The sequence below is a fragment of the Protopterus annectens genome, chromosome 12.part0, assembly GCF_019279795.1.
Source record: "Protopterus annectens isolate FY-2018-M chromosome 12.part0, PAN1.0, whole genome shotgun sequence".
Classification (NCBI taxonomy): Eukaryota; Metazoa; Chordata; order Ceratodontiformes; family Protopteridae; genus Protopterus; species Protopterus annectens.
Genome location: NC_056746.1, coordinates 795,415,878 through 795,439,761, shown reverse-complemented (window position 1 = coordinate 795,439,761; position 23,884 = coordinate 795,415,878). Strand labels below are relative to the sequence as shown.

General features: G+C 43.3%; 1 protein-coding gene across 4 annotated transcripts in view; it reads right to left on the bottom strand.

Moving 5' to 3' along the window:
• Positions 1–23,884, bottom strand: part of ARHGAP21 (Rho GTPase activating protein 21) — a 2,418,417-nt gene that overhangs the window by 1,765,840 nt on the left and 628,693 nt on the right. The gene's annotated exons all lie outside the window — the stretch shown is intronic.

Below are 23,884 nucleotides of genomic sequence, written 5' to 3'. Positions count from 1 at the left end.
TCTGCAGAGGGCATAAGACTTGGTTCCCCCCTGCTTATTCAGGTACCACACCACGGACATGCTGTCCGAGTGAATTGCAATCATTCCCAGAGGAAGAGAGCTTTGGTGTGCCCGCAACGCTAGTAACACTGCTCTCATCTCTAGAACATTGATATGCAGGCATACCTCGTGATCTTGCCACATACTTTGGACCGTCCTGCCAAGATAATGCCCCCCCTCACCCCATCTGGGAGGCGTCCGTGGTCACCATGGCCACTGGAGATATAGGAATCAAACTCCTCCCCTTGTCCAGATTGGTGGAACATAGCTACCAGCAGAGGTCCTGTTTGCACCGTTCCGTGAGAAGTATCAAGTGGGAAAGAGGAAGTTTCTGAAAGGACCATTGGGCCGAAAGGAGCCACTGTAGGATCCGCAAGGGTAACCTGGCTAGAAGCACCAGCATGATGGTGGCAGCCATGGATCCCAGGAGCTGGAGAACTAACCTGGCCTGAACTCTCTTGAGGGGCAACAATGCGTGAATCTGAGACTGCAGCACTCTTATCCTCTCTTGTGGCAGAAAGTCCCGCATTTGAATAGAGTCTAGCTCTGCGCCTATAAAAACAACATGCTGTGAGGGCAGCAAGGCAGACTTTTCCCAGTTCAAGGTAATTCCTAGTTGTTGACAAAGTGTAATGATAGCCTCCTTGGCTTGAATGAGGAGATGCCTGGTGGGGGCGGTGAGAAGCCAGTCGTCCAGATATGGAAACACCTGGAATCCCTGACATCTCAGGTGAGCCGTCACCACTGCCAAACACTTGGTAAACACCCTGGGGGCTGTGGTGAGACCAAAGGGCAGGGCACGAAACTGGAAGTGACTGGCTCCCAGACGGAAGCGTAAGTGACTCATGGATGCCTTGTCCATCTTGATGTGGTAGTAAGCATCCTTGAGATCGATGGAGCACATCCATACTCCTTTTTCCAGCAAGGGAAAAATGGACTGAAGAGTGACCATTCAGAACTTGGACTTCAGAACATAGTGATTCAATCGGCTGAGATCCAGAATGGGTCTCAGGTCCCCTGTTCTTTTCAGCACCAAAAAGAGTCTTGAGTAAGTTCCTGATCCGATATGGTCTGAGGGGACTGGCTGTATGACTCCTTTTTCTAGCAGCTTTGAAACTTCTAGTGCTGCTTGATCCTGTTGACTGGGTGGAACGTCCAGGATTCTTTTGACTGGAGGGGGTGTTGATAAAAAGGGAATAGTGTAACCTCCAGTAATTATTCGAAGCACCCAACGATCCTGGGTGATGCTTTCCCAGGCTTCCGGATGCAACGAAATTCGGCCCCCGACTGGCTCCGGAACAGCAGTCGGGCAACACCTCAGGAACGCTGAAAGGAAGACCCGTGAAAGGAATCGCGGTCTCCCGAGCTGCGGAAGCCTCCTCTGCCTCTAGGGCGGCGTCTTCCAGAATAATTTCCCCCTCCTCTGCCTCTGGAGGGGGACTCACCTTGAGCGGCAGGGAAAGACTTCTGTGACTTCTTGAACCACATTTTCCCTCTTCTCTGAGCCTTGGGGTAAGGCCTAGATGGAAGAGAGAAATGGGCCCCTACGGCAGATAGGGTCTTCCCCTCCTGTTTGCACCTGGTGAGGGTGTCTTTCACTTTGGTCCCGAAGAGTGAGGACCCATCAAAGGGGGCGTCAGTGAAGCAAGACTTAAAGGCCTCCGCGAAATGACACAGGCGCATCCAGGCTTGCCTTCTGAGAGCTACACCTGAGCTAGCTGCCCTACTCGCCCCTTCGGCTGCATAGGATATCAGCCTCATGGATGAGTTGACAATGGAACCAAGGGTAGACAACTGGGCATTAACAGTCTGCGCTACTGCCTCAGGCATGTTACCCGTCAGAGCGTCTCCTAGCTCCTTGAGGAGATCTCTCTGGAGCCGAGTAAAATGACAAAGATAATTCAGCGACCGCAAAGTAAAGGTCGCTGAAGACAGGGTACGCTTCCCGTACCGGTCCATACTCCTGGAATCCTTGTTAGGAGGATGGACGGAAGAAGAAGCCTCAGCAACTTCCTGCTGAGTGGCTGCCGCCACCACCAAGGCATCTACGGAAACCCCTTTGGTCAGGAACTCTTTCCCCTGGGGAGCAGAAAGAAACTTATTTGGACGTCTGGGCACCGGTTCTACAGAATCAGGGCTCTCCCACACCCTTTGACAAATCAAATCCAGGAGTTCATCGAAGGGTGAAGACACCTAGGAGGCAGAGGGTTGAGCTCCGAAGGCCTTGAGGAATACCGACTCCTCCTCAGAGGGGGTCTTGGACGGCCAGTCGCCTCTCTGCCTCAAGATCTCCAGGATGTCGGAGAAAGAGACATCATCGGAGGACGACTTGGGGGACCCCCTCTGACTCCTCGAGGTTGGCATCAGAAGTGAGGGACTCGTCCTGGGAGTCTACGTGCTTCCTCTTGCACAACTTCTTTCTAGGGGGCTCCTCAGGCACAGACTCTGAGGGGGCCCTCAGAAAGTTGGGGACCGCTCATGGGGGTATCCTCAGACCTTCAGGCTCCGCCATCCATGGATAGGGGGCCGTCAGAGGCTCTAGCCGGGGTGTAGGGGGAAGGAGTGACTGATCCGGGTGATGTAACTGACGATCTGGCCAGAGTGCTCCTCATGGCCTCAAAGGCAGGTCCCCCCGAATCCGAGGACAGACCCGTCTCAGAGACCACAACCAGAGTCTGGGTTCCCCGAGCCGATGCACTGAGAGGGAGGCTCAGCACCGACAAGAGTCCCGAGGTATCCCCCCACTGGTCCGACTGAGGAAATCCAAGTACCGAAACCAGAGGACGGAATTGACATGGCTAGAGCAGACGTCGGCTCTGATAAACTCACAAGGGGTATCGGAGCTGACACAAGAACATCGCTCAGCGCAGAGCACTCCGGCTCCGACGACACAGGGGTGCTCGGAGGAGGAATCATCGGTACAAGAAAAGGGACTGGCTCCAGGGCCGAATGGGTCGGAGCCGAGAACAATTTTGCTAACACCGGCGACTGCAGGAGCCTTTGGACCACCCTATCCACATCCAAATCAGACAGCCTAGAGGATTTAGAGGAAATAGAAGGAGATCGGGATCTCCTACCCGGAGACTCATGCCTAACACTGGGTGTCCAGCTCCGAACAGGCTCCAATAATATTGGGGCTGAGGTCGACTCCAGCACAACAGATACCTCCTGCGGCCCCGAGGACAAGGGAGCCGAGGAGGCAGTATCCACTTTAGAAACCTTCTCCGGGGGCTCCGAGGAGACAGATGGAGCCGGAGATCTTTTCTTGGCCTTGGAAGTCTTAGACTTTGTACTAGAAGAAGAGTCTAAGGACTCCTCAAAAGAAGGCTTAACCAGGCCCTTCAAAATCAGCTTATTTTTTTCTTTCTTGCAGTACCCTCTGGCTGAAGGCGTGGAAAAAACTGCAGGACTCTTGCAGGTGAATAGCACCAAGACAATAAACGCAGATAGAATGCCCATCTGTAATGGACATCTTGTAGCCACATTTTGAGCATTTTTTAAACCCAGAGGGTTTATGCACTTTCTGCTCTTTAGACATAGTAATTCACAACACCCACTCAACCGACAATGGCAGACACAAGAGGAAGACGGGAAAAAACAAACTACGAACAGCCAAGGAAACTCTAATTTAAACGTTTCTTTGGTGCAGCAAGGAAAATCTAACTACCAACCAAAAAAACAAACAAAACAAAAGTTTACACACAAAAAACAACACAGGAGAGGACTAGGTCCTCTAATTTAAATGGGCCTAGCCCACCAAAAAGTACAGTTTTGTACCTACCATAAATGTAGATGTCCGATAGATATGCAACTGCAGTCCTAACATATGGGTTGTCCTGCCTCAGGCAGCCCTTTGGTCAGCCGGATTCCAAAGTCTGGGTCCGGCATCGGCTGATGTCGCCTCCTCCCCGACGTCAGAGCGGCTGGGGTATAAAAGCATCAGCCAACGCCATCTTCCTCAGTGTTTCTTGCCCCAGATGCCAGGTGCCCTCCAAGGAAGGCTAAATTTAGAAACTGGATAAAAAATTCCAGACATACACAACAGTAATAAACAGATACACCATAACAGATATCCCCAGCTAATTAGAAAAGGGGGAGAAGTGGACCCAATATACAGAGGGGTAGGAGGGAGGGAAAACCTGACTGCAGTTGCATATCTATTGGACATCTACATTTATGGTAGGTACAAAACTGTACTATGTCCTTCAAGAATGCAACTGCAGTCCTAATATATGGGTTGAATACCATAGCCAAGCTGGGGGTGGTAGGCTCTAAGATAAAGATGGTGTAGCTAAAATGCCCTGCAGGACTGCCGAAGCAAAGCCTGCTTGGGATCTGGAATATAAAGGCAGGTTGTAGTGTTTGGAAAATGTATGCACGGAGCTCCATGTAGCAGCTTCTAGAATGTCCTTTGTAGCCACCTCTCTTAGAAAGGCTGTGGAGGTGGCTATAGCTCTGGTGGAGTGTGGCCTGATATTGGCTGGCACACCCTTTCCATGGAAAGTATAACAGAATTTGATGCAATGTCCAATCCATTTTGAAATTGTTTGTTTGGAAATTACCTTTCCTTACGCTCCAGCAGCGTATGCTACAAATAGTTGGTCAGACTTTCTCTGTTGGCCTTTGTTCTGTCCAAGTAGTAGCGCAGTTGTCTGTGTATGTCCAAAGTGTGCAACAGCTTTTCTCCTTTATTTTGAGGATTGGGGAAGAAGGTAAGCAGGTGAATTGTTTGATTTAGAGACACCCTGGATGTCACTTTTGGCATAAATGAAGGATTGGTTCTTAAAGAAACTCTGTCCTGATGAAAAATGAGAAATGGAGGTACTGCCATGAGGGCCTGTATCTCAGAAACTCTTCTTGCTGAGGTAATTGCCAACAGGAAAACTGTTTTCCAGGAGAGAAATTGTAATTCTGAAGATCCTGCTGGCTCAAAAGGAGGAAGAGTTAATTTTTCCAACACGAAGTTGAGGTCCCATGCAGGCACTGGTGGTTTTCTGGGAGGTTTGATATTCTTTATTCCTCTTAGAAACTGTCTTAGCAAAGGATGTGAAAACACAGGTGGATCAGTGTTGTATTTTGCTGAAATTGCTGAAGCGTGTATTTTTATGGAAGAATAGGAAAGTCCATTATGTAACATTTCTGCCAAGTATTGTAGTATCTGTGGGATGCTCATTACTGATGCATCCTGACCCTTGTTGGCATTCCAGATGTTGAATCTCTTCCATTTGGCTGAATAAGTTTTTCTGGTGGAAGGTCTGCGTGCTTCCAATAAGATCTGTTGAACTTCCTTGGAGAGAGAAATATGGGGAGAAGTCATGGAACCCTCCAAGCTGCCAGCTGCAGAGATTGCAGGTTGGGATGAACCGTCCTGTAATTGTGCTGAGTCAGAAGCAGAGGCCATTGAGGCAGGGGCCACGGCTTGGTGCAAGTTAGGCTCCTTAGTAATGGATACCAGTGTTGTCTTGGCCAATCTGGAGCTATCAAGATGCCTTTCGGTTCTTCTGCTTTGATCTTCAGTAACACCTTGGTCATTAATGGTAGAGGTGGGAATGCATAGATTGTTAGAGAGTTCCAGCTGAAGGACAGAGCATCCATTCTCCAGGCTTGTGGATGGTGTGTCCTCGAGCAGAACTTCTTCAGATGATGATTGAGGTGTGAGGCAAAGGGATCTATGTCCGGCCTCCCCAATGCATGAGTTATTTGTGCAAAAATGTCTGGATGCAACATCCATTCGTGTGGGTCCAAGATGTTTCTGCTTAGACTGTCCGCCAGAACATTGTCCTTGCCTGGAACAAACTGGGATTGCAGCTGTATGTTCAGTTTCAGGGACTTTTCCCAAAGAGTCATTGTTAGTCTGCAGAGGGGGTAAGAATGAGTACCTCCCTGTTTGTTTATGTACCACATAACAGTGGTGTTGTCTGTCCTTATTAGCAGATGACCTTGTTGAAGATATTTTCCGAAGGCCTCGATTGCATGAATCACTGCCAACATCTCTTTTTGATTGATGTGCAGATGCAATTCCCGGGGTGCCCATTGCCCTTGAATGCATCTGCCCTCCATGTGCGCCCCCCATCCATGATCTGAGGCGTCTGTTGTAATGGTTTGGCTTGCTTGAGGTTTGTTGAAAGACATGCCTTTGTTTAGCTGGCTTGCTTGTGCCCACCACAAAAATTCCTTTTGTAGACATGGAATGAGTGGAATAATTGCTTCTAAGTTGTGGCTGTGTTGAGACCATAAACTTTTTAGGTACCATTGTAGTTTTCTCATGTGTAGCCTTGCCAGTGGAATCAATAGAATGCAAGATGCCATGAAACCCAGGGCCTGCAGGATTTTCCTTGCAGTCATCTGGGTGAGCTTTGCTAGGCTTTTGAAGTAATCTGGTAATTGTTCTTGCTTCTCTTCTGTGAGGAAAGCCATTTGTGATTTTGTGTTCAGTTTGGCTCCTAGAAAAATTATTTGTTAGGATGGCAGTAGTCTTGATTTTTGAATGTTGACTGTGTATCCCAAAGCCTGTAGTAAGTGAATGACATAATTCAAGTTTTTTGTCAAGGCTTGCTTGCTGTCCGCTTGTATAAGGCAGTCGTCCAAGTAAGGGTATATTTGTATCCCCTGGAGTCTGCAGTGTGCAATTACTGATGCCAGGCATTTCGTGAATACTCTGGGCGCAGTAGATAAGCCAAAAGGCAATGCTGAGAATTGATAATGCTCTGACCCTGCAAGAAATCTGAGGTATCTTCTGCAACTGTGTCTGATTGGGACATGCAGGTATGCCTCCTTGAGGTCCAGAGTAACCAGCCAAGACCCCTTGCCCAGCATGGGAAGGAGTTGCTGTAACGTCAGCATTTTGAATTTTGGCACAATGAGAAAAGTGTTTAGAGCGGACAAGTCCAGTATAGGTCTCCATTGCTTTTCTTTTCTTGGAACAAGGAACAGTCTTGAGTAGAATCCCTGGCCTTGTTCCTGAGGAGGGACCTTTTCTATTGCTTTGATTTGTAGCAACTTTGAAACTTGTATGAGTGCCTCTGCCCTTTGATTTTGTGGCAAGTTTGGCATGCCTTGTCTTGTTGGTAAAGTATGGAAGTGGAACCTGTAACCTTGGTCTATTATGTCCAGAATCCATTTGTCATTTGTTAAAATGTGCCAATTTTTCGAGAATAAGGATAATTTTCCGCCTAAAGGTGCTTCTCTTTGAGCCTTGGTCGGCGGTGTCAAAGTCAAGTCATTGTGATTGTCCCTGTGGAGCAGTAGAAGTCCCTGCGCCACTTCTCTGATTAGTCGGTTGCCATTGGCATCCCCTGTAGGAGCCTCGGTATTGCCCTCTTCCTCGGGCACGCCTGTTTTTTCCCCTTTGGAACTTGTCAGTGTCTGGAAAGGACCAATTCTTCGAAGGCCAATTCCTGCTGAACCTTGGTGGCTGAACCTGGAGGAAATCTTTGACTGTTTGCACTGATTTAGCCTTTTCCTCAATTGATTTCAACACATCCTGAGCATTAGCACCAAATAGCTTGCGTTTTTCCAGAGGTGCATCTAGAAGCTTTACTTTAACATGATCTGGCAATGCCTGTTCCTTCAACCAAGCATGTCTACGTATGACGGCCCCTGTCATAGCTGCCCTACATGAAGCTTCCAATGCATCATAACCACACTGAAGAAAATGATTGCTAACCTGCTGAGTATTATGAACCAAATCCTGCAAGGCCTTTCTATCTAAAGGCTCAGGAGAGGCTAACTTTTTCTGCAAATCATCCATCAAGAAATCCTGATACTGAAACATATGAAAAAGGCAATTAAGGGCCCTCATGGCAAGGGTGGTTGAGGTATAAACTTTTTTGCCCCACCTCTCCAAGGACCTAGATTCCCTGTCTGCAGGCAAAGGATTTTTGGCCGTGGAAGTGGCCACTCCTTTGGGCCCCTGGGAAATAGTTTCCAGATCTACAGAATGGGCCTTAAAGAGATGTTTATGAGTTTCAGGAACCCTGTAGTATCTGTCTGGCTTGACAGGAGCAGGAGGCAGAGAATCAGGAGAAGCACTCGAATCTGAGTACACATCATCCAATACATCTAACACTGGTGGGATAGCTAAAGGCCTGTGCTGGGGAAGCTTAAGGAAGGTACGAAGCTGTTTCCTGGAGTCGGAGAATTCCTGGCCCTGCCACTGAAAATGCTCTCTCGTGGAGTGGAGAACTTCTCCGAAAGAAATATCCTCAGGAGGGGAGGCAGAAGGACTAGATTCCTCAGCATCAGAATTCTCGTAGGCCTGGAAGGACTCTTCCTGGGTATCTGATTGGTCTGAGTCACCAGAGGCTTCATCTGAGGAAAGGGTGTCTATCTGCTCAACCATAGGCCTTTTGTCTGAGGGCGGCTGAGAACCTCTGTCAGGATGAGCCTGGGAACCTCTGATTAAGGAAATTAGATCTGCAGCTAAAGTCATGATCTGTTTATCAGAAGTGGGACCCTGAGAAAAAGATTTAGGAGGGTGAGACTTAGCCTGGCTGGCAGCCTTGGCACGTGTGTAGGCCCTGATGGACATAGACACCGGAGGCCTAGCTGCCCCACGTGCTGGAGTAACTTTGTATGGTCTCAGGCAAATCTTGGGCTTCGGCTTCTGGAGGAAAATCAACAACCGGCACCGGGGAAGGCTCCGGGGACGAAGAGAACGGTAAAGCGGTGTTGTCGGTCTGGAGCGGTGGAATTACCGCCTCGGAAGAGACCGATGCACTTGCGGTAGGTTTTGGCGTGGTGTCGGTGGAAGTCGCGGGCCGAGAATGTCGGTCCCGGTCCTTCCGTTTTTTGGAAATATGTGTCGCCGGTTGTTCCGACGGCATGATATAGGAGTATTTTTTGCCAAAAAAGTCTTCAGCAAATTCTGCCCGGCGTCTGAGAGTGCGCTTATTGAAGCAAGCACAGGCCGAGACGTCATGGTCTGGGCCAAGGCAGGGAAGGCAGTAAGAATGGAAGTCCTTATGAGGTATTTGTTTACCACAAGACAAACCGTTATTAACTTTTGCAATTTTATCTGACATCGGCTGAGGCAAGAAAAGGTTCCCCAACGGGGTACTTAGCTTTTTGATGACTTCGGTTTACTGAAAACACAGGAGCTGGCCGACCGGCACTTGCGAACTGCTTCTGCTTCGGGCACCGCGCGGCAAGAAAGACTGAGGAAGATGGCGTCGGCTGATGCTTTTATACCCCAGCCACTCTACGTCGAGGAGGAGGCGACATCAGCCGAAGCCGGATCCGGCCGACCGAAGGGCCGACTGAGGCTGGACAACCCATATGTTAGGACTGCAGTTGCATTCTTGAAGGACATTAGAGTGATACACACAAAACACACCACTCGCTTACACAGTACACTCACAATTAAAAACTAGCTATTAAAATAGCTTTTTACAAGAGAACAGACTGATAAAGACTTATGAAAGTTTTGAAAAAGGGTACTTAGCCACAGCCAAGCGAGATCACATCCTAACTCTACGAGTGGCAAACGAGATCTGGGGCTACAGCAAGGTGCATCTTGGGATACCGGGTTAGCCCAGCCAATCAGAGACTTCGTGCTAGAGAAATAAGTTGGCCGAGTCGGAGCCGAACCCGTGAGTAAAGAATGTAGGCGAGATAGGACCACATAACATCTGACCTGCGAAACAACATTAAAACGTGTAGATTTGGTGACTTAACGGATGAGTCGATAAAGGACAGACTTGTGTGTGGTACAAAAGATGATGCTGTGAGAAAAACTTTGCTTCATGGCGGTGATTTAACTTTGAAAAAGGTCATTGAGATTTGTCAGACATATGAGTTCACAGAAAAGCACACAAATATTCTTACAAATAAGAATATCTCAAGAAGGCACAGTGATAAAGCTCATGTTGATAGTATGCAGCATGTTATTAAAAAAAACAGGCCCAAGCACATGGCAGCAACTGTAACCTCTACAACACTCACTGGTAAACCGCAGGGCTTTCTAGCAAATTCCAGAGTTCTCACAGTCTCAGTGAAGCATAAGAGTGAGTCAGCAAACTCAAACCATGGGCCCCAACCCAGTTACATTGCCAGCTGTCGTAATTGTGGTGGAAAGTCATGAACATAAAAGGGAGAAATGTTCAGCTTTTGGTCAACAATGCCACAAATGCAATAAATGGAATAATTTTAAAAGATTTTGTTAATCAAAAGGCCCACATTCTTTTATTAAAAGGGAGCATTTTAAGAAACGAGTTGATTAGATAGATGGTGGCAATTTTACTCTTTATGTTGATGGTGTGTCAGTGCTTCATGAAACGGTCAAAGCAGTAGATTTAACGGCAAAGAACAAAGTATTTTATACTGTTCGGATAAACGGCAAACCCATACAGCTCAAAGTTGATACAGGCTCCAAGCGATGTTATGTCAGCAGAAACATTTTCCAGAGTATGTAAAGGTGAAAGACTTGATTTGGCAAGGTGTGCAAAGCTTGTTGCTTATGGAGTTGAAGAAATTCAAAGCAAAGGCTCAGTAGTGCTTTCATGTTATTCTGCTGGAAGAAGCTACAACTTATTATTTTATGTGGTCAAGAGGCAAGTCCAGTCATTATTAGGGCATGGTTTGAAAATGGGACTGCTTTCATTTAATAAGGAAGTCCATCATGTTAGCTTAAAAGTCCACTACTCTAATTTTGCCCAGTACATTTTTTCTACCTATGCTGATCTTTTCCAAGACAAACTAGGCAAACTTCCAGTTGTGTACTCCATAAAGATACACCTAGAGCGCATAAAGTTCCAATGGCCATGCATGATAGAGTCAAAGCCAAGTTGGATAAAATGGTGCGACAAGGTGTGACTTGTTCAGTTGAAACTCTGAATGGGTATCTTCCATGGTAGTTCATAAGAAAAGCTCAGATGACATCAGAATATGTACTGACCCACGAGATTTGAACAAAGCATGAAAAAGACCTCATCATCCAATACGCACAGTTGAAGAAGTCGCAGCCTTGATGCCAAATGCTACTATTTTTTCTGTCTTAGATGCAAAGAGTTCATTTCGGCAAATTCAGATTGACAAGAAATCATCATTGCTCACCACGATAACTACTCCATTTGGCAGGTACAGACTTTTGAGAATGCTATTTTGGATAAATTCTGGAATGAAGTCTTTCAACATGCAATATAGCTATTTTTTCTGGGTATCCTTGTGCTATTATAGTACACATACTGGTAGGAGGCCATGATGAAGCAGAACATGACAGAAACCTCCGAAAAGTTCTGGAAAGGGCACGCCAGGTGAAGCTTAAGCTCAGTGGACAGAAATGCAAGTTCAAGGCTACAAGAAGTTACTTATGTTGGTCATTTATTTACTAGTACAGGCGTATGACCAGACCCTTCAAAACAAACAGCCATTCTTGAGATGCCAGCACCAGACAATGTTCAAAGCCCTGCAACATTTTTTGGCATGGTCAACTACTTAGGCAAGTTCATTCCAGACAACTTTCAGTACCACTCAGAGAGCTGACACGTAAAGATGTATCTTGGTCTTGGTTAAAGTAACACCAAAGACCATTTGATGTCCTGAAACAGCAAAATGCTAGACCACCAACACTCAGATACTATGGTGTTCACAAGCCAGTCAGGCTTTCCTGTTATGCTTTGAAATTTGGTTTAGGTGCAGTCATTCTACAAGATCAGCCTGTTGCCTACGCATCAAGAACTCTTACCCAAGCTGAGATGCAGTATGCCCAGAGCAAGAAAGAGCTTGTAGCAATTGTGTTTGCATGGTCGAAGTTCCATGATTATGTTTATGTTAGACCTTCCCAGATTGAAACAGACCACCAAACTTTAGTCACTATCGTGCAAAAGCCTATGCATTCATCTCCAGCCAGACTGCAACGTATGATACAGAGACTGCAAAAGTACAATTTCAATCTTGTCTACAAGAAAGGCAAACTTCTTTATCTTGCTGATACCTTATCCAAATCACCCAGAAGCACCACAGAACAGCACCTTGATTCTGAAGTCACAGAAGTGAGAAATTGTTCTTTCACACATCTTGATGAGCTGAAAGATCACACAGCCACAGTTCCAGTTTTACAGAGGTTCAACCACTTTATCAATCATGGATGTCCATCAAAGCAATCTAGTTTACCTCAGGAAGTGCAACCTTATTTTCCATACAGAGATGAGATTTTGTCTGACAAAGGTATCATTATGAAAGGTCTGAAAGTAATTGTTCCAAAGTCCTTGCAACAAGAGTACATTACAATCTTGCATCGTGGTCACCCAGGTACTGACTGTACCAAGTATTTTGGCCTTCTATGTCACATAACACTAACACCCCACCTTCATCATGCTCAGTGTGTAATAGTACAAAGCCATATCAACAGAAGGAGCCACTACAGCTGGACCAGATTCTGGAACTACCGTGGTCGACAGTAGCCATGGACATTTTCAAGTGGAATGGTCATTATTATTTGGTGTTAATAGACTCTTACTCCAATTGGTTTGAGACTGACTTACTTCCCAACCTAGCATTCAGTACTGTTATTACTAAGATGAAACGTCATTTTGCTGTCCATGGTAGTCCGCACAAAGTTATTCTGACAATGGCACTCAGTTTACAAGCCAACAGTTCAAAAGATTTGCTGCAGAATGGGACTTTATTCATGTCACAAGTAGCCCAGAGTACCCACAGTCAAATGGTTTGGCAGAATGTGCAGTTCAAGTGCAAAACAGTTACTAGAGAAGTCAAAATGAGATAATAGTAATGTTTTCCTGAATCTCTTGAATCTCAGAAATGTTCCTCGCGATAAACATCTTAGTTCACCTGCTCAGAGACTTATGTCGAGACAAACCAGAACCACATTACCAATCAGTACTCAATTGCTGGTTCTATGTATCAAGAACAACAGGTTAGTGAAAGCCAGTCTGTTAAGAAATGCCTAACCCAGAAGTCCTACTACGATAAGACTAGCAAACCACTCAATCTATTAAGAGAAAGAGAAGTAGTAAGGATGCAAACGTCCAGAGGTTATGATCTGATTGGTGCGGTGAAGAATATTGGTCCAGAGCAGAGATCGTACATTGTGGAATCAGGAGGAGCAGTCTTTAGATGAAATTGTAAGCTTTTGAGTCCGGTGTCCGAGCCTATATCACAGCATATAGCCTGTGAGAAAGACTATCTCAGAGTGACTTGTCCGGTGTTCCAATTCCAGAGAAAATTCCAGAGGACATACCTATTCTTATGACGAATCCAGAAGTTCCTCATAAGAGTTTGTACACTGCAGACTGTCCCTGTTGCTAAATTTGGTCCAGATTGTTATGTTACAAGATATGGTTGAATCTCTAAACCCTGTAGCAGATATGAAGCAACTTGGGCATGAACATTATATGTTTTGTTTCCAATGTAGATACTAATGCATGTCCATCTCTGACATTGTTTTGTATAAAGGACAATCTTTGTAAGAGGGGGGGGGTTTGATCAGTGTGTGTGTGTGTGTGTGTGTGTGTGTATATATACATTTTAAAAAGATACCCAAGGGCTTGCACAAGTGTATAAATACTGAGCATGTGCAAGCTATAGTTCTATTTTGTAGTAAGCAGTTGAAATGTAAGCATGTATGTATAAGGTCTGTCTGTAAACTAGTTTGTTTGTATTTAATGATGCTGCTATCCATCCTGATGTATTTCTATTTATTAAAGCAGCTAAACAAAAACCCCAGCCTTCTTGTTATATGAGTTAGAGATGAACGAGTGACAGAATCCTTTCCACTACTTATTCCTTACATTCACCTCTCTAACAGATAAATAAGTGCCAAGGTCTCATTTTTCTTTCATTACTCTGCATCATCTTAGTTTTTAATTGTTGCATAATCTGAAATAGTTATGTGACGTGTTTCAATACTTTCAGATGAACACATTTTCCTGTGAAATATAATTTCTATCCAGCCTCTCCAATGGAAAATACTATGCAGATGCCATCTGAGTTCTTACTAATGAAGTCACAGCCTCCATAACAAACATTCTCATATGTTTCTTCATAAATCTATCCCTTTTGTTATAATTTCCCTTGTAGGTCCCCCTGTTACATCCTCACTACTGCACAACAGGTTCCAGTCCCCACCCATAAGCAATATTCCCTGCTGAAAACATTTCTCCCAATATTTTCTTAAGCTTCACAAACAAATTTTAGGTGGAATGTAAATGCATGCCAATGTAGCCCCCCCCTGCTAATAAACCCCTTACTATTACAAATCTACCATCATCTTTTTCCCTTCTATCACTAGCAGTCAGTATTATTACTACCCTTTTCCTTTGTCCCAGATACTCTGCTGAATCCTAATCCTGAAATCTTTTCTTTGTCACATTTGTATGCTCATTTCTATTCAAATGCGTCTCCTGCAGCATCGCTATTTTCACCCTACACTCCTTAATATAACTCAATACACTTTGCTTTTTGTCAATGCATGTATGGCCATTTACATTCCATGATAATACAGACGGATTATTCATTAGTGCTAGAAAGTTACTGCTTCTACCCATTATGTGTGACAGTTCTTTTGAATGTGTGTCTAACTTTAGCTAACAAGTACACATTAGTGTACGGTATGTATGCTGATCTTTTATGCAGTTACTTTTTCTGATCTCCATTTGAACTTATGTCACATTTTTCAATAAGATGACACAAAAACAACAACTAAATACATTCTCAGAACCACCATCCCCTTTTAACTTGGAACAAACACAGAAAAACTATATACATTTTCAACCAATGAAGTTTATCCTACAGATAGGTGCAGCTGCATCAAACAGAGGTCTGCACTCACATGCATTATGTAATCTAAAATTAAGATTACCCTTGTTAAAGCACATGCTATGAACTGTGTTCCATCTTACACTAATTGCTGTCTTTTCTTTTCTTATTTCCCTCCCAGAATAGAAAATCAGCTTCTATGCTTTCAGTAAACTAGCCCAAACAACATAGTGTGCAGGCTACCTTTAAATGAAAAAAATTAAAGTGTGCACCGCTATATTACATTTTTTTTTCTATATTTTGTCCTTTGCCTGCACCATTTTAACCCTAAGAAAAAGTGCATTGGCTACTGTTAAATAAATAAATAAAACTACATCATGTTGCATACATTTTTTTTACATAGCTTGTCTTTAAACTGTACTACTGACAGGTAACGGATGATCAATGTCTTAAGAATTTATGTTATATTGCACCTTTCTTGAATGGATTGCCTCAGATGATGTACTTTGACCTGGAGCACATCCAAGGCAACAGTTTCCTCAAATGCAGTGACCTACTGCAAAACTATTTACAACCATACATTTTAATACACAGCAAATAAACATGTGAGACCTATACACCTAACAAAGACAATGAACATAAACATTCAAACTGATGAATGTTTTTTTCAAATACCACCAAAATACAAGGTAAATGTCATTGGCTGCTTCCAGAGAAAGAATAGTCATATAAAATCTTGCCATTACCATAGATGTCCTCCTCTTCCATGTTGCAGTATTCATAATCTTTGGTTTATCCTCCTCTCTTCTATCCCAACGTCTGGCCAGTATACAAAAGCTTCAGTCACTTTGAGGTATGTGGGACGTCCAACGTTGGCTGTACAGTGCGTTCCGTAGTCTTACTGTCCTTATCACTGGGAAGGACAGAGGTAGAAGGTAGCGGTCTGGAGGGCTTGTCTGCAGAGACTGAAATAGTGCCAGGGTCTGCAACAGGGCATTTACTCAGAAATCTGGCCCCTTCTGGAACCTTATAAAACCTATCAGGCCTTCTAGGTGCAGGGGGTTGGGATTCAGGATTTTTAGAGGCTGCAATGAAGGCATCTAAAAAACCTGGAAAGACTAGTAGAATGGCAGAAGGTGAAGGGGTGTCCATTTGTCAGACTTCATAATACCTCTTTTGAACCTCAGTCACTTCAGTGGAGTCCCATGTAAATAATTCTCTTATTCGAGAGATGGTGTCTCCAAAATTGACGTAGTCTCCAGGGGAGTATGCCTCAACAGAGTCCTCCGCTGGGGAGGCATAGCCAAGAGGGGTACGCGTTTGAGAGGCATAGGAAAGGGAGCCCTCTGAAGAGGAATCTGAAGAGTCTTCAGCTTCAAGTGAAAGAGGATCTTCAGTCTGAGGCCTAGGACTGATAACCGGAGGGGCAGCTGCAGGGGAAGCAGCCATTGAGGGCCTAAGGGCCATGAAGGTATATGTTTTGTCTTTTGTTTTCTTTTTAAGGAAGAGACAGCCCTGGAGGGTGTAGGGCTTAAGGAGGGCTTGGGTTTAGACAGTTGTATACCAGCGGAAGGGCGAGTCTGGACATTCGTCTCGAGCCGAAGTGCCCCCTCGTCATCGGCGCCAGACGTCTGCATAACCTCCATGGATATGCTTTCAGTTCTAGGTTCTGCTGCCTCCGAAACGATACCACTATACCTGAATTGGCTGGTTCCATACGTTCCTCCAGGCAAACGTCGGCCACAGGGGGAACATCGGGTGGAGGAAGTGTAGCAGTAGGTTCAGGCCTGGAAACTTTGGCCTTCTTTTTTGGTGGCTCAATGGTCTGACCAGATGGCCCTTCCATTGCCACAGCCAAGCATTTAAGATGCTGGCTTTCCAAATAGATGTTTAAGGGGTGCAGACGGTTGCAAAGAGTCTTAGGAATGAAGGCCTGACAAATCACGCAGGTTTTATGGTCATGGTTGGGAACTAGCCAGAAAATGTAAAGGTCATGGAAGTCCTTAAGGGGGATCTGACACCCGAACTTACACTTTCCTTTCCTGGATGACATAAACCTTAGCAGGCAACCAGTGACCAAAATAATAAGAAAAAAGGCCCCAAGGGGGTACTTATCTTAAACACAAAGGATCCAAGGCAGGATGAGCTGACATTCTACTGGCGGCAAAGAAATTATGGGGAAGGTACGTGCAGATGTCATTTTTATGGCCCAGGCACCCCACGGCCAATGTCAGACATCCCACGTACCTCACAGTGACTAAAGCTTTTGTATACTGGCCAGACGTTCAGGTAGAAGAGCAGAGGATAACTCAAAGGTTATGAATACTGCAACATGTGAACAGAAGGACATGCTTAGCTCTCTTTTTCACTAGTTGGTATGATAATGTTCCAAAACAGAGTTCAACTCATTCTGGGAGAGGAATGTTGTTGTGTAAAAATTACTAAAAACGTCTATTTAAAAGCAGTTCTACATTCAGAAGAACCAAAAGACCATAGAAATAAGTTAACAAGAGGAGAAGAAGAGATGCATATAAATTTGCAGGGAAACACCAATGTTACCTAGCAGATTAAACATGAAAATAAATTTTATAGCTCTGACAATACGGCAAACACTTTCAATATTACTGGTTTACACAGACAGCCAAAAACGGTCCTTTAAATGATGAACTTTTGCAAATAAATATATGTAAATGTGGAAAATCCTACCTTCGCTGCTACAGGCAGAACTGTTAACACCTAGTAGTGAGGCACAGTGGTGCTAGGTCTATTTTCATGTGTAAAAATAAAATAAAACCAAGCACAAACGTGAAGTCACCAATTTAATAGCACACAGACAAAATGTCCCAACGACTAAGCGCTTTCACCATAAGAATGTCTTCATCAGAGTAACGTTGGGTAATGCAAAAATCATTTAAATACCATACCCCTGACAACTGACCAATCTGCATTAAATGACATCATCACATTAAAATAAAAAGTGTCAATTATTTATATCTTTGATGTAAAAGCATAATTCAGTCAAAAAATGACAATACCTTATGAAAATATAAATAAAGTAAAACTATACATGTATAAACAAAAATCATACAGTCAAAAACATTAAAATATATATTAATGCATGTATGCAATATTAAAATGTTGTCGTTGTATCTTTCAGCTTTTCCCGGTTAGGGGTTGCCACAGCGGAACTCCGGTCCGCTAATGACTGGCAGTAGATTTTTACGTACCGACTTGCCAGGCCTGACGCACAACCTTCAACGAAGGTACGCCCATTCATGCATGTCTCCACACAGAAGACACTTTAGCCGAGAATCGAACAGGACAAGGTCTTACTGTGAGGCGACAACGCTACCGCAGCAATATTAAAATGTATAAAATTATATTTAAATCACAGTTGCTTCTGTCTTGAGGAAGAATAGCTATACTGTCATTAAGGCCTGGTGGGTGCATAGCATTTAGCCCAAGTTGCCACATGGTCTCAAGGTTTTCCACCTTTAATTTTAGATCTCCTCCTCTTTCATTGCTCTTCACCTTATCTATGACAAAAAAAAACTTTTTGAAGTTAGTACAACTTGTACTATGCCTATATAATGCATTGTGGGCATCCTTGATTCTGATAGCTCTAACATGTTCTCTCCCTAAGCCTTCATACAGTTTTGCCTACATAAAAACTGGTGCAGCTGGGTACAAGTTGCTACATATACTAGCCTATTGGTGTTACAGCTCCACCTTCCCGGGCAACTCGATGAACGGCAATAACCAGGGATAGACACATACGTGCCATCGTTGATATACTTACATGCCCTACAAGTCCCACACTTATACATTCTATATATTAGAGACTTACAAGAGGAATTCTCCATGATGTCTTTGACATTCCTCCCTCGACTGCAAACTATCCTAGGTTTAGAACCAAGAATTTCCTAACATGAATCTTTAAGGCCTGAGTGCCATGCATTATTAATGGCTAGAACAATGTCTTGAGCAAGTTTATCATTTTTGACAAAGACAAGGTGAAGAGCAATAAAAGAGGAGGAGATCTAAAATTAAAGGTGGAAAACCTGGAGACCATATGGCAACTTAGGCTAAATGCTATGCACCCACCAGGCCTAAACGACAGTATAGCTAATTTTCCTATACTTAAGGCAAAAGTGACTGTGATCTAAATATCATTTTATACTTTTTAATAATACATACATGCATTAATATATATTTTAATGTTTTTGACTGTATGACTTTTGTTTATATGTATAGTTTTACTTTATATATATTCTCATACGATATTTTCATTTTTTGACTGAATTATGTTTTTACAACAAAGATTTAAATAATTGACACTTATTTATTTTAATGTGATGATGTCATTTAATGCGGATTGGTCAGTTGTCAGGGGAATATGGTATTTAAATGATGTTTGCATTACCCAACGTTACTCTGAATAAGCCATTCTTAAGGTAAAAGGGCTTAGTCGTTGGGACATTTTGTGTGTGCGCTATTAAATCGGTGACTTCACGTTTGTGTTTGGTTTTACTTTATTTTTCTCAGTTTTTGCTTCGTTGGAAGACCTGGTGTTTTTGTGACTGTTTCCAGACCGACGTGGTTGCCGGTTAATAAGGCACATTTTTAGTGCTATATCCATTTGGCAAATGGAAGTTATTATCGGAGAATTAACATCATCTGTGCAGAAACTCACAGCATTAATTTCCAGGGGGAGGAGTGGCTGTTTCTGTGAGTCCAAATAACATAACCCTTACAAGTACGCAAGCTGAGCTGTACACTCTGCACAAGCCTCCGGCGGATGGAAGGAAGGCATCTGGCCAATCAAATCAGCAGCAACTAGCGGGACTTAGGTGAATGGTTACGGACGTCCATAGCAAGTTTATCGGACTTGAACGAGGAGAGGAACGAGCAGCCCATGTTGAGCAAGCAGCTGGATTTACGTGAAAAAAATGGTGAAAAGATTTAGAAGTCTTCAGCTCGACAATGCATTCTTGAGCAAATCTTAAGCAGGTCCCGAAAGGCCTTTGGATTTGGAAGCTGCCTATGGGCATAGAGGTTAGTTCCCCAGCTTATAGTGAACTTGTTGAATTATATAACAACAAGGGTTTGGAAATGTTAAAAATCATTATTAAACATAATACTTCCAGGCTGGCTATCTTGGAAGACGAATTAAATGTTATTCATCAGAATATTGTCAATGATTTACGATTTAGCGATTATCTCCACAAATATAATCAGATTTTGAAGGATGCTGATAATTTTGTGAAAAACAACATATGGCCGTGCATACCCTATAAGTGCAAAGGACTCTTAAGAAGGGTGTGGGTGCGTCTGTGGGATCTATACAGACTGGGTCCTTTGACAACACTGAGGTCTCTGATTCAAATAATGAGCATTTTTTGGAGGAGAACGAGGGGCCGAGAAGGTCCAAGAGGTTAAAGAACAGAGGAAGGTGGGGTTCATACAACAACAGCAGACATTACAACAATGGGAATAATTACAACCACAGTTATCACCACAAGAGCAACAGGGCCGAGGGCCAAATTAAGTACATCACTGGACAATGTGAACATATACTAGAATGATGTAGGTTGTGACTATGGGACTTTGGTTGAATATGATGTAACTGATGAACCCCCGCGATGTGACATATTTAAGAAAGATGATTTTATTATTTACAATTATACTGCAATGCCTTTAAACAACTTTCATCACAGTTTGTTGAGTAAGGGTACAACTTTTGTACCGGAATTTTCCTTGGATATTGCTGATGTGTTGACCAATTTGAAATTGTTCATCATACAGCTTAATTTAAAATTGTTTTTTAATGGCAACTCCTTAATCAAGGAAAAAGTTTCACTGCATAGAAGTAGTTTATGGTGCTGCAGTAGCATTGTCGCCTCACAGTAAGACGCTGTCCGGTTCGATTCTCAGCTAGAGCGTCTTCTGCGTGGAGACATGCGTGAATGGGCGTACCTTCTTTGAAGGTTGTGCCTCAGAGCTGGCAACTTGGTACGTAAAAATCTACTGCCAATCATTAGTGGACCGGAGTTCTGCTGTGGCGACCCCTAACTGGGAAAAGCCGAAAGACACAACAACAACAACAACCTCAAAATGTGGATTTACTTGTTTTTGAGAGGTTTTGTGAAACTGAATTGAGAAGGATTTTGAATAGTAATAAAAAAGTACATGACAATTTGTCCAATGATGAGAGAAAGGCATTATACAGTTTAGCTAACAACCATGATCTGCGCTTGATGAAACCGGACAAAGGAGGGGGCATGGTCATTATGTCACAGTATGACTATGCCTTTAGGATGTCTGAAATTTTAAATGATCAGTCAACTTACATTAGGGCCAGCATTAATGAGGTTAATAGGGCCAATTCTAAAGATTGATTTATTTTTGCTAGATGCACTACTTCAAGGTATGCTGGATGAGGAAGAATATAAGTATCTTTCGGTTCAACATCCTGTTATACCGGTAATTTTTGGGATTCCCAAGAACCACAAGTCTATTTCCAATCCCCCTTTTAGACCCACTGTGGCAGCTAAAGGGTCTAAAACAGAACCATTTGCAGCTTTTGTGGATTCATTGGCTAAAACTGTCTTGGGGAATCTAAACATATTTTTAAGGGACTCTTGACACTGTTTAGAGAGACTCAGGGGTGTTGATTCATCTGAATCATTCTCGTTTCTCACTACAGATGTGATAGATTTATTCACTACTATACCCCATGAAGAGGGCCCTATACTTGTTTAGGGAAAGTTTAGTGAACAGTAAAACTTGCAACAGGACTAGGATCAACTTATTTGTTGATCTAATGGAAACTGTCCTGAAGAATAACTTTTTGCTCTTTGAAGGGGAAATTTACCAACAAACAGCAGGGGTAGTCATGGGAGCAAAATGTGCTCCCGTGTTTGCTAACTTAGTACTCCTGTATTGGGAAAATAATTTTATCTTTACCTCACAATTTATGTCCAGGATTCTGCTGTATAACAGATTTTTGGACGAAATTTTGATTCTCTGGAAGGGGAATGAGCAGGAAGCCAATGAGTTCCTTGAATTTTTAAACAATACAACTACCTTTTTCAGGTTCACAAATTTTTGGCATCCAAGAGAAATTAATTATTTGGACATTCATCTTACGTTTGATGGGGTGACTCTTGAAAGTGGTATCCATGGGAAGAAAACTTTCTCTAATTCTATGCTCCACTTCAACAGCTGTCACCCTTAACACCAGAAGAAGGGTATCATCAAGGGGCAGCTGGGTAAAGGCGATCTAGGCTGGTGAGTAATTCTGACACTTTTATATGCGAGTTGTTCCAACTTGTAGGGATGTTTTTAGATAGGGGGTACCCTTTGAAATTAACTCTGAGGGTCAAGCATGAAGTTTTAAAGAAGAGAGATACTCTTTATCAACCTATTGTTTGTGCTGGATTACCTGAGAGGTCCCCCCAACATCAGTTTGATAGTTCTTGAACAATGGTTATTAGAAATAACCAGCTTGTTCAAGACATTGTTCTAGCCATTAATAATGCACAACACTCTGGCCTTAAAGATTCATGTAAGGAAATTCTTGGTTCTAAACCTAGGATAGTTTACAGCCGAGGGAGGAATGTCAAAGACATCATGGAGAATTCCTCTTGTAAGTCTCTAATATCTAGAATGTATAAGTGTGGGACTTGTAGGGCATGTAATTATATCAACGATGGCCCGTATGTGTCTATCCCTGGTTATTGCCGTTCACTGAGTTACCCGGGGATGTGGAGCTGTAACAACAATATGCTAGTATACGTAGCAACGTGTACCAGCTGCACCAGTTTTTATGTAGGCAAAACTGTATGAATGCTTAGGGAGAGAATAGCTGAACATGTTAGAGCTAGCAGAATCAAGGATGCCCACAATGCATTATATAGGCATAGTACAAGTTGTACTAACTTCAAAGGGTTTATCTTTTTTGTCACAGACAAAATGAAGAGCAATGAAAGAGGAGGAGATCTAAAATTAAAGGTGGAAAACCTGGAGACCACATGGCAACCTAGGCTAAATGCTATGCACCTACAAGGCCTAAATGACAATATAGCTATTCTTCCTATACTTGAGGCAAAAGCAACTGTGATCTAAATATAATTTTATACATTTTAATAATGCATACATGCATTAATATACATTTTAATGTTTTTGACTGTATGATTTTTGTTTATATATGTATAGTTTTACTTTATATATATTCTCATAAGATATTTTCATTTTTTGACTGAATTATGCTTTTACATCAAAGATATAAATAATTGACACTTTTTATTTTAATGTGATGATGTCATTTAATGCAGATTGAAAGGATCCCCTACTACCATGTTTGTCTGGATCAACTCTACTTCTGGGTCAGCGACCAGCCTGAAACTCTCCTCCAACCAGAATCTAGGTGCTGTCTCTAATGAGGCTATTGGGATTTGGGGAACCATAAATTCTTAGCCCCTTTTTGCTTGTGCTGAAAGGTCCTTTGGAGATCTGAGAATGTCATACCAACTACAGTGAGCATTTTCTACTCTTCTTGACAGGTGGACAGCCTATCCTTTACTTGTTGTCCAAAGAGCAAGATGACATTGAATGAGGCAATGATGAATGCTGCTTTGAAGTGGTCCACCTCAGCCAGGCCTCAGTGTGCCACACTATGAATGAGAAGCATGAACAGGGAAGAAACTGCACTCACAGTAGCCACCTGGGTTTCTAGCTAGAGTGTAGCTCATACCCCAGTAGCTGTTTCAAAGTGTCAAATGTCTTTTGTGCAATGTCCCATTGAAACCTGATTATGTGTACCATGCAGTTTACAGCTCATAATGAAAATGTACTTGACACAGACAAGCTTTCCTATTCTGCCCATCACTTTGACTCCTTATTGGGAGGATGAATGGACTAAGCATCCTCAGGGATGTCTTATTTGGTAGCAGCAGCCAAAACAACAAACCCCACAGGAGTCCACTGTGCCAAAACAGTCTGTTCTTGGGGGTATGTGGAATATTATCAGTTTTTCAGGGATGGGCTCTACCACATCTGGCTCCTTCCACAATCTGGAACAAGCCATGTCAACAGATTCAGCTTGCAGTAGTATTACCCATATAGTAGG